Genomic DNA, 11,149 nt, shown 5'->3' on the forward strand with positions numbered 1-11,149 from the left:
CTGTCACTCGTGAAACTCACGGCTTACATTTTTGCTCTCAGTTTATACGAAGCTTTTGGCTTGAATGGACTAAAAATGGATGCCGATTACGTGAAGTAGTACGTGACAATATAGCCACATCTAGTATCAAGGGCACCCAACGTCAACTTTCGGAAAATATCTGTTCGGAAGACGATTTGAAATCTAGAATTTTCCGAACATTTGTTGTAAAATTTCTTACTTGCCTGCCTGTCCAAGGATTTTCGAACATCTAAAAAATGGTATAATTGCCCAATTTTGACGGATTTTTACCCTAAAACGGTCACGTAGAATTTTCGGGAGCAGTTTTTCTGGCTGAAATTTTCGAAAAGGTAACTTTTGCTCCCCATAATTTTCGGATCACCAGACTCTCACCTAGGATATCCAAACTGATGAAAAATTTTTATAGGATAAAAATATGCCTATATCTACCGTTTAAATACTAAAATACGTTTAGCAATGCTATGTCTAAGTGGTTTTGAACTATATTCTCGTTGGGTGCCCCTGTAGTATTGAATCAGAAATAATCAAGGATGTTAATGGAAAGTTCAACACTTTACCAAACCCATACTGGGTTCACCGATGTTTTTTTTTTCATGTGAATCCTTATTCGATGTGAAAAGGCAATCAAAACGATCTATTTTTCTCACGATTTCCTGCGCTGTTTGTGTGTGCTGTTGTACACGCATACTGAACTACTTAAAAATACGCTCATTTCCTATACCGTGTACGTGCACAAAGAAAAAAAACTCTTTAAGAGTTATGAGCAAAACATAAAATGAATATTACTGATATATGGCCTAGCCTGCTATCATGAGTCATCATTATGACAAATAAGACATCGACAAACTTCCAGAATTGTCTCACGTAAACTTTGCTAACTCATGCTCGGTATAGGCCATTTCATAAAGTTTCACGTCATTGTTTACAAAGCATCAACCACCTAATGAAAAAATCACAAACGGTTAATTGGACAACGTGATTGGGAACTGGAGCTGAAAGGTTCTTGAATTTCTATTTTACGTGAAAAAGACGTAGAGACGTCAAGACCAACAGGGTTTCAATAGATATTTAAGTGTGATGGGTTTGCAGAATTAGACTATAATTTTGAGGGACGCTTGTTTAATGAGCAATTTTGGAAGCAACAATAATTATCACCCCATAAGCTTATAGCTTTAAACATTATCGTGTTTAAATAAAGGTCTATCTATCTATCTATCTATCTATCTATCTATCTATCTATCTATCTATCTATCTATCTATCTATCTACCTGGCAAGCTAAGTAAGGGGGTGTTTACATGATACTGGGGTGACTTTCGCACCGGCGCGAGTTCACTCCGGTTCCTTCTCTTAGCTCTGTATTTTTTTACATGATATTATCACCGCAAAAAGTCATGCTGGGACGACTCACACCGGCGCGATTTCACCCCGGTTGCTGCACCGGAGCGAAAAGGGAGCTTAAGCACGCTTGTTTTTGAGACGTGGGCGGCAACCAGAAGTGAGCTGTTTTCCCTTTTAACCTGTTTTCACACAACCACATTTACATTGCTAAGTATCTTTTCTCCATTAGAGATGATAAATGTAAAATCTAGGAGACACCATTGTCCTGGCATGCGAAATATTCTCTTCCGGCTGCCGTCCTTGTCCCAAAAACGCACGTGCCTAAGCTCCCTAATATTTCGTTCCGGCGCGTAATCTCGCAACGGTATCATGTAAACGAGGAACGGGGGAGCTGGAACGGCGAGCACATGCGTACTTTTCCTGATAGACGCCATATTTGCAATTTGGAATCACTTTTGTATGTTATCGATATGTGGGGTCCCTTCAGCTGAACACGATACGAATTCATCTAGTCATCATGTATACGAAATCAAGAAGTCACCTCGGTGTGAAACTTGCCCCGGTGCGAGTTTTCTCATGTAGACCCTTCTAACTCAATTCGAGGTTGAATGAAACATATCAGTTGATATCTGCTTTCAACATTTAGGTTTTTGCCGCGCAAATGCCAATCAAAGATAATTTTTAAAGTACGTAAAATATTCAATTCACGTGCGTCTTGGATGGCGGATTGTCCTTTGAAAAATTGCTGCTCTTTTTGTAAATAAGAAATCGAGATCTAATGCCCTTGAGCCACACCTAAGTAATCAGAGGAAGACATAAAATTGCAATCGTGAAATTCCTTCTTATTAAGCGCTAGTTATTCGGCTGACTCTTCAGTTTCATTGCAAATTTCATTTTGAGGGAAGTACCTTGAGCTTGTCGTGAAGTTTAAAACTAGTTTCGTGACAAGAGACGTCGGAAATAAACACAATTGCAACACAAAACAGGAAAAAACACGGCATTTTGTTTTTGCTTGAATTATGTTCTCCTTATTGAAAAATAAAACACTTGATTTCACAATCCGGTGGATAAGTGACTACTTTTTCTTGCATTGTTCTAAAAGTCGACTGTCGAATTTGTGTAAATGTTAAAAGGTTTGCTTGATTTCCCAACTAGCTATGGGACTTAGAAGAAAAAAGTGGAGAAATTTAACGCGAAAACGTGAGTGTTTTTTTAGTTTGTGTTGATTTCCTGAGGCCTTAGAGGCTTATAAGTACGCAAAGGCTGTAAAATTTGACAAACGCGAAAAATTCCTTTCCTTCATCAAGCTAGAACACCCACATAGAAATCGGAACTGATTACTTTGAGCGAAAAAGCCGTTTTCAACATCGCTGTTCAACAAAATCGAACGTATGTTGAAGCAAATCTTGAAGCCTTTTGCCCGATCCTTGAGAGCACAAGCCGTACGTTAAATTGCCTAATATTCTCCACGATATTTATCTATGTTTTATTTTTCTGCGTGTGTGTATGTTACCGGATTTTCTACTTTCCGCAACTGTTCTTGCAGTTTTGAAACTTTATATAGCAATAACCACTGAAATGTTCCGGCTTTTCCTTAATTGAGCGTCATATCAGAACAACGTGAGAAAATTCCGGTCGCGCCTAAACTGAAACGAGTTCCGAGAATGCCCAAAATGATATATCGCAGCATTGCTTCGCCTTCGTGGTTTGAATTGAAATCACCTTTTGGCGAGGTTCGAGTAGATTTCCCTGAAACTGGACACGAGATTAGTATTGTGATACGGCTGGCACATGAGCAAGGATGCCTTGTTTTGGAATTCGGAATGCAAAGGCTGACACCTAAATGCATCTCTTTTCACATCTTAATTTTAAATAGCTTTCTAGCTATTGTGATCACTTTTCTGCGGGTCAAATTTCGCCGCATGTCCAGACAGAACAATGCACAAGAGAAAATAAACTCTTAAGGACGGTGCCTACTAATTAAAGATATTTTTGCCCCAGTGTGTGACTATGCCGGAAATGTAGATCTTAACAAGTGTTATTGAAATCCAAAACGAAAATTGGGGGTAACCACGCATTTTTAAAAGATAATTCATGAATAATATTTGTAAAATACAAAACATTGTATGGCGTTCTGTTTCAAATGGAAGCTTGATTATCTCTCAAAAATGCATGGTTACCCCCAATTTTCTTTTTGGATACCAAGAGTACTTACTAAGATCTACTTTCTCCGGATAGTTTTAAACCGCGCAAAAATATCCCTGTTTTACTAAGCGTCACTGATAGGAAATCCGAGTATCTCGAGATGCGCAGAACGTATGTGCAATAACAATAGTAGGCACCGTCCTCAATTAGTTCAAACGAACAGTATTCAAGCCCCAGATCAGTCATTTCTATCCTTTGTCTCGTTCCATATGAAAAACTGTCACTCGTGAAACTCACGGCTTACATTTTTGCTCTCAGTTTATACGAAGCTTTTGGCTTGAATGGACTAAAAATGGATGCCGATTACGTAAAGTAGTACTTGACAATATAGCCACATCTAGTATCAAGGGCACCCGACGTCAACTTTCGGAAAATATCTGTTCGGAAGACAATTTGAGATCTAGAATTTTCCGAACATTTGTTACGTTGTAAAATTTCTTGCTTGCCTGCCTGTCCAAGGATTTTCGAACATCTAAAAAATGGTATAATTGCCCAATTTTGACGGATTTTTACCCTAAAATGGTCACGTAGAATTTTCGGGAGCACTTTTTCTGGCTGAATTTTTTCAAAAAGTAAGTTTTAATCCATATCAATTGCGGATCACTAGTTCTTCAGCTAGGAAATCCGAACAGATGAAAAATTTTTAGAGGATAAAAATATGCCTATATCTACCGTTTAAATACTAAAATACGTTTAACAATGCTATGTTTAAGTGGTTTTGAACTATATTCTCGTTGGGTGCCCCTGTAGTATTGAATCAGAAATAATCAAGGATGTTAATGGAAAGTTCAACACTTTACCAAACCCATACTGGGTTCACCGATGTTTTTTTTTTCATGTGAATCCTTATTCGATGTGAAAAGGCAATCAAAACGATCTATTTTTCTCACGATTTCCTGCGCTGTTTGTGTGTGCTGTTGTACACGCATACTGAACTACTTAAAAATACGCTCATTTCCTATACCGTGTACGTGCACAAAGAAAAAAAACTCTTTAAGAGTTATGAGCAAAACATAAAATGAATATTACTGATATATGGCCTAGCCTGCTATCATGAGTCATCATTATGACAAATAAGACATCGACAAACTTCCAGAATTGTCTCACGTAAAGTTTGCTAACTCATGCTCGGTATAGGCCAATATAGATTAAAACCATTTCATAAAGTTTCACGTCATTGTTCACAAAGCATCAACCACCTAATGAAAAAATCACAAACGGTTAATTGGACAACGTGATTGAGAACTGGACCTGAAAGGTTCTTGAATTTCTATTTTACGTGAAAAAGACGTCAAGACCAATAGGGTTTCAATAGATATTCAAGTGTGATGGGTTTGCGGAATTAGACTACAATTTTGAGGGACGCTTGTTTAATGAGCAATTTTGGAAGCAACAATAATTATCACCCCATAAGCTTATACCTTCAAACATTATCGTGTTTAAATAAAGGTATATCTATCTATCTATCTATCTATCTATCTATCTATCTATCTATCTATCTATCTATCTATCTATCTATCTATCTATCTATCTACCTGCAAGCTAAGTAAGGGGGTGTTAACATGATACTGGGGCGACTTTCGCACCGGCGCGAGTTCACGCCGGTTCCTTCTCTTAGCTCTGTATTTTTTTACATGATATTATCACAGCAAAAAGGCATGCTGGGACGACTGACACCGGCGCGATTTCACCCCGGTTGCTGCACCGGAGCGAAAAGGGAGCTTAAGCACGCGCGTTTTTGAGACGTGGACGGCAACCAGAAGTGAGCTGTTTTCCCTCTTAACCTGTTTTCACACAACCACATTTACATCACTCAGTATCTTTTCTCCATTAGAGATGATAAGTATAAAAATCTGGGAGACCCCGCTGTCCTGGCACGCGAAATTTTCTCTTCCAGTTGCCGTCCCCCTCCCGACCCTCAAGCCGGCCCAGACCTAGCCGCCCGAATCCAAGATGGCGACCGCATTACGAATTCCGGTTTTTTCGACCATCCAACCGCCTGGGAGCAGGCTAAGTAATTTCATAGCATTTAAATGTGAATGCTACGTTATAATGCAAATACAATACACAAAGAATCTTAACCCTGAGATTTGAATTGGGTACGGCAACATTGAGTTAGTCGATTTGGTTTATTGTTTATTTTACCAGAAGACTTGGTATAAACGAAGACACTTTTCTGACGCTGATGGGGACAAACCTGACAGTTCTTACACTTAATTGGGTAATGAACTCTTAGTGCATCTAATTAAGTTTGTGTTTTCTACGCTATTTCTGTGCGCAATTGTGTAACTTGAACGACTTAATGATACGCTTATTTCCTCTTCCGTGTATATGCACAAAGGAACAAAGAGGGGGACATTGGGGGATACCCAATACCGCAATACCGCAAGAACAATTGGCAAATACCGAAATGCGGTGTTGAAAATCGACGAAATACCGATACCGCATTTAGATCATTGAAGCATTGGCGCACTTTCGTCAGCAGTTTCCTCTATTTTCTCTTCACTACTACCTTGAGGACCTTGAGGACTGTAAAATCGTAAATTACGTAATTTCGTGTCAATAATGTCCTCTTTTTGGTGAAACGTGAAAGGCCGATTTTATTTCCCCTGAGTTGTGAAAGCACGAATTTATTTTCCGTTAATCCCCCTTTACAACCTTTACTGGCCACCCCCGACAAAGTCAGCGCACGCAAAACCACTATGGACATTATAAACCATTTTGAGCTTGATATTGAGTGTTATACAGGAAACCGCCCCCAACAGCTACAAACTATTTTACCTTGCGTGCCCGAAAACAAAAGAACCTCCACGCGCTCGACCAGTACGAGTTTTCATAATTAAATGTGGGACTATTCTGAGACTTCTGAGGTTAATCTGTCTCGGGTCGTCAAGCTATCGTACACGCTGCATAACAAATGAAACAAACTTACCAAATCCTCTCTCGTAACTTCACAAGGCGTTTTTCGCCTTTCGCAACAGCGCATCGAAAGTTATTCTTCTTCCGATACTGTTCGCCCCCCTTGCCTTCTCCATAAAAAAAAAAGCCACACAGTCCATAATGACCTCATCATCTGGAGCAGCCTCAGCCATTCCGAGAAAAGACCAGAAAACGTGAGAAGACCTCGAATTACCGGTTTACAGATCGAAGTGAGTCGGGTCAGGTAGCTCAACGGAAACGGAATTGTCATTGGAAGCAAAAACAATCACGTTGTAGATTATTGTGTAATCACTTATCATTATGGCAAAACCTTAATCGACCTTTATATACTTTACAGATTTATAGCTTGCTTCTTGACCTTTATAGCTTACTGAACGTTAGTGTGTTTTGTTTTACATAGTGTATTGACCTGTATGAGGTCTATGAGACAGGAGAGGGCAAATGAACGGTACCGCGATATCGCGAAGGATCTTCTTCAGCCTTCTTTTACCGAATACCGTCAGCCAAAAGGATGAAAAAACCGCATACCGCCGGGCTAGATGAAAAAAAGCCCAATACCGCAATACCGGAAACCCCAATGTCCCCCTCAAACAACTCTTTATGAGTTATGAGCAAAACATAAAATGAATATTACCGATATGTGGCTTAGCCTGGCATCTTAGTTCATGTTTATGGATCACCTTACTCTCGAATCACGGTTTCACTTTGCAAACTTCCAGAATTGTCTACATAAACTTTTCTAACTCATGCTCAGAATAGGCCAATAAAGAAGAAACAGCTTCAATTGGATTTGAACCCAGTGGCAGGTCAATTTGTGAATTTGCGGGGCTCAGTTCGATTCGTTCCTGTTATGAGTTCGAATCCCGCGGGTAGAAGCCTCCTAAATTTTTCGAGTGTCAAAATGAGACAATTGTGCACATAAGTGCATGCAAGGATCACTTCTATCTTTCATATATAAACCGCACTTCAAATATTCCTTTTTTGTTCATTCATGGTCAGTCCTTTCACGGGAATGAATGAACCCAACCCATTAATTGATCTTCTCCAAACTGAGTGGCTTCATGGCTCTGTTGGTAGAACATGACTGGCATCGCATGCAGAGGTCATAGGTTAAATTCCCGTTGAAGCCCATAGTTTTAATTGTAAACCCTTGATGGAGATAAGGGATCAGTGTACGAGAAAACAAAATATTTCGGCTGCGCTCCCTCGATTTGTCAAATTTGTCTTCCGTTGTGGCACTGTGAGTCGAATTTGTGCAGTGCACAAATTCGACTCAGTAAATATTAAAAGATTCCCTACAAATTAAGTATGCTTGATTTCCCAACTGGCTATGGGAATTAGAAGAGAAAAATGCGTGAGGATTTTGAGCTTGGGTTGATTTCCTGAAGCCTTAGAGACTTATAATTACTCAAAGGCTGTAAAATTTGACAAACGCGAAAAATTCCTTTCCTTCATCAAGCTAGAACACCCACATAGAAATCGGAACTGATTACTTTGAGCGAAAAAGCCGGCTTACCATCTGACATCATTACCCACGAACGTGAAAAAAACCCGCCTTCTTTTGAAAAGAAATTTGCCCGCTTAAAACCTGCTAGCTCTTTGATTAACCACTTCTGAGTTAAAATGAACATGGGATATAAAATTCTTTTGCGCTATAAAGCGGTTCAATCTGGGCATGTTGTGTCGCGATTCTATTATAAAGACCGGTCCAGGTCGCTCGTGCCACGCGTTCTTCTAAACAGCGGGAGTGCGTGACACGAGCGACCTGGACGGCTTCAACGTCCGTTCGATGAACCGTGTCAAACGATGCTCGCTGCAGCTGGAGCTGGCAAACGGTGTCAACACATCGTCAACATCTATTCATCTTCGATTCAACATGTTTCGTGTTTAAAGGGGGGCAAACGGTTTTTCAACATCGCTGTTCAACAAAATCGAACGGATGTTGAAGCAAATCTTGAAACCATTTGCCCGAGCCTTGAGAGGCACAAGCCGTACGTTAAATTACCTAATATTTTTCGCGATATTTATCTTTGTCATATTATTTTGCGCGTGTATGTTACCTGATTTTCTACTTTCCGCAACTGTTCTTGCAATTTTGAAACTTTATGAAGGAATAACCATTGAAATGTTCCGGCTTTTCCTTAATTGAGCGTCATCTCAGAACAACGTGAGAAAATTCTGGTCGCGCCTAAACTGAAACGAGTTCCGAGAGAACGTTACATGACCTATGTAAAAATGCCCAAAATGACGTATCGCAGCATTACTTCATCTTCCTGCAATGTAAGACTGCGTCTGTCTTCGTACGTGGTTTGAATTGACATCACCTGAGGCGAGGTTCGAGCCGATTTCCTTGAAACTGGACACGAGATTAGTATTGTGATACGCCTGGCCCATGAGCAAGGATGCCTTGACTTGGAATTCGGAATACAAAGGCTGACACCTAAACGCATCTCTTTTTTGTATCTTGATAGCTTTTCTAGCTATTGTAATCACTTTTCTGTGGGTCAAATTTCGCCGCATGTTCAGAAAGAACGTGATAATGCACAATGTTCAAACAAGAGAAAATGAACTCTGACTTACAAACGAACAGTATTCTAGCCCCACAGTGATTTTTCTATCCTTTGTCTCGTTCCATAAGAAAAACTGTCACTCATGAAACTCACGGCTTACATTTTTGCTCTCAGTTTAATATGAAACTTCTGAAACTTGAATGGACCGAAAATGGAACAACACCAAATCTAGGATTTAATCAGAAATAATCAAGGATGTTTGACGGATAGTTGAACGAACACTTTACCAAACCCATAATGGGCTCACCGATATTTGTTTTAATATCACTGAGAATCCTAATCTCACGGTTTTCTGCGCTGTTTCTGTGTGCTTTTGTACATGTACTGAACTACTTAAAAATACGCTCATTTCTTATACCGTGTACGTGCACAAGGAAAAAAAACTCTTTAACAGTTCAGAGAAAAACATAAAATGAATATTACTGATATATGGCCTAGCCTGGCATCATAAGTCATCATTATGGACCACCTTACTCTCGGATCACGGTTTCACAGGGGCAAGGACATAAGTGAATTCCCAACAAATACGGCATCGACAAACTTCCAGAATTGTCTCACGTAAACTTTGCTGACTTATGCTCGGTATAGGCCAATATAGAACAAAACTAGTTCATAAAGTTTCACGTCATTGTTTACAAAGTATCAACCACCTAATGAAAAAATCACAAACGGTTAATTGGACAACGTGATTGGTAACTGGAGCTGAAAGATTCTTGAATTTCTATTTTACGTGAAAGAGACGTCGAGACGTCAAGACCAACAGTGTTTCAATAGATATTTAACTGTGATGGGTTTGCAGAATTAGACTATAATTTTGACGCTTGTTTATTTAGCAATTTCAAGTGGAAGGCTTAATTCGAGGTTGCTTGAAATATATCAGTTGATATCTGCTTTCAAAAATTAGGTTTTTGCCGAGCAAACGCCAATCAAAGGTATTTTTTTAAGTACGCAAAATATTCAATTCACGTGCGTCTTGGATGGCGGATGGTCCTTTGAAACATTGCTGGTCTTTTTGTAAACAAGAAATCAAGATGACGCCCTTGAACCACACCTAAGTAATCAGAGGAAGAGATAAAATTGCAATCGTGAAATTCCTTATTAAGCGCTAGTTATTCGGCTGACTTTTCAGTTTCATTGGAAATATCGTTTTGAGGGAAGTACCTTGAGCTTGTCGTGAAGTTTAAAACTAGTTTTGTGACAAGAGACGTCGGAAATAAACACAACACACGACAGGAAAAAACACGGCATTTTGTTTTTGCTTGAATTATGTTCTCCTTATTGAAAAATAAAATACTTGATTTTAGAATCTGGTGGATAAGTGACTACTTTTTCTAGTATTGTTCTAAAAATCGTTGTAAAGGATCACGTGCTCTTGAAGATTTTGTACATTCTCATATTTTGCGGTGTAGAAGTGCCCTGCAGTTTACATAGCTGCTGGAGAGAATCAATCGTTATCCACCCTTTCAACAACAAACAAGGGAGAGCCTCCCTTATTTGTTTCAAAATTGAATTATTTAGGTCATTTACCACTTTGTCCTAAATAAGCGTCGATAAAGTACTAAGCTAAAGTATTATTATTATTATTATTATGACAGTGAAAACGTATGGATGCCATATGGATCCCTATCCAGCCAGCTTGGAGCGTCGAACGTAACCCAGGCGGCTCTAAGGCTAACAACTCTATAGCTTGTAAAGTATACATAATATCTAATTTACTATAAATAAACTAAAAATGTCTCAGTTCACTCTGTTCTATCCTCAAGACATCACTTTCAGTGTGCGGGCAATGTTTAGGGTGTGCGAGATGACGGCTCTCTGCATCCGGAGTAGAATCTCCCCTCCTCGAGCCCCAAACAGTTCCCTCATAGCCTCGTCTACCTCAGTGGACCACCCTTATTATTATTATTATAATTATTATTATTATTATTATTATTATTATTATTATTATTATTATTATTATTATTATTATTATTTATTCATTTATTTAGTATTGTCACCAAGATTTACCCCTCGATAAAGAGCGTGGGACACAGAAACAGGCTTTAGTTTTGTTTGGCTAGAAACCCATTCAAAT

The sequence above is a fragment of the Montipora capricornis genome, chromosome 10 (genome assembly GCF_036669925.1).
Source record: "Montipora capricornis isolate CH-2021 chromosome 10, ASM3666992v2, whole genome shotgun sequence".
NCBI lineage: Eukaryota > Metazoa > Cnidaria > Anthozoa > Scleractinia > Acroporidae > Montipora > Montipora capricornis.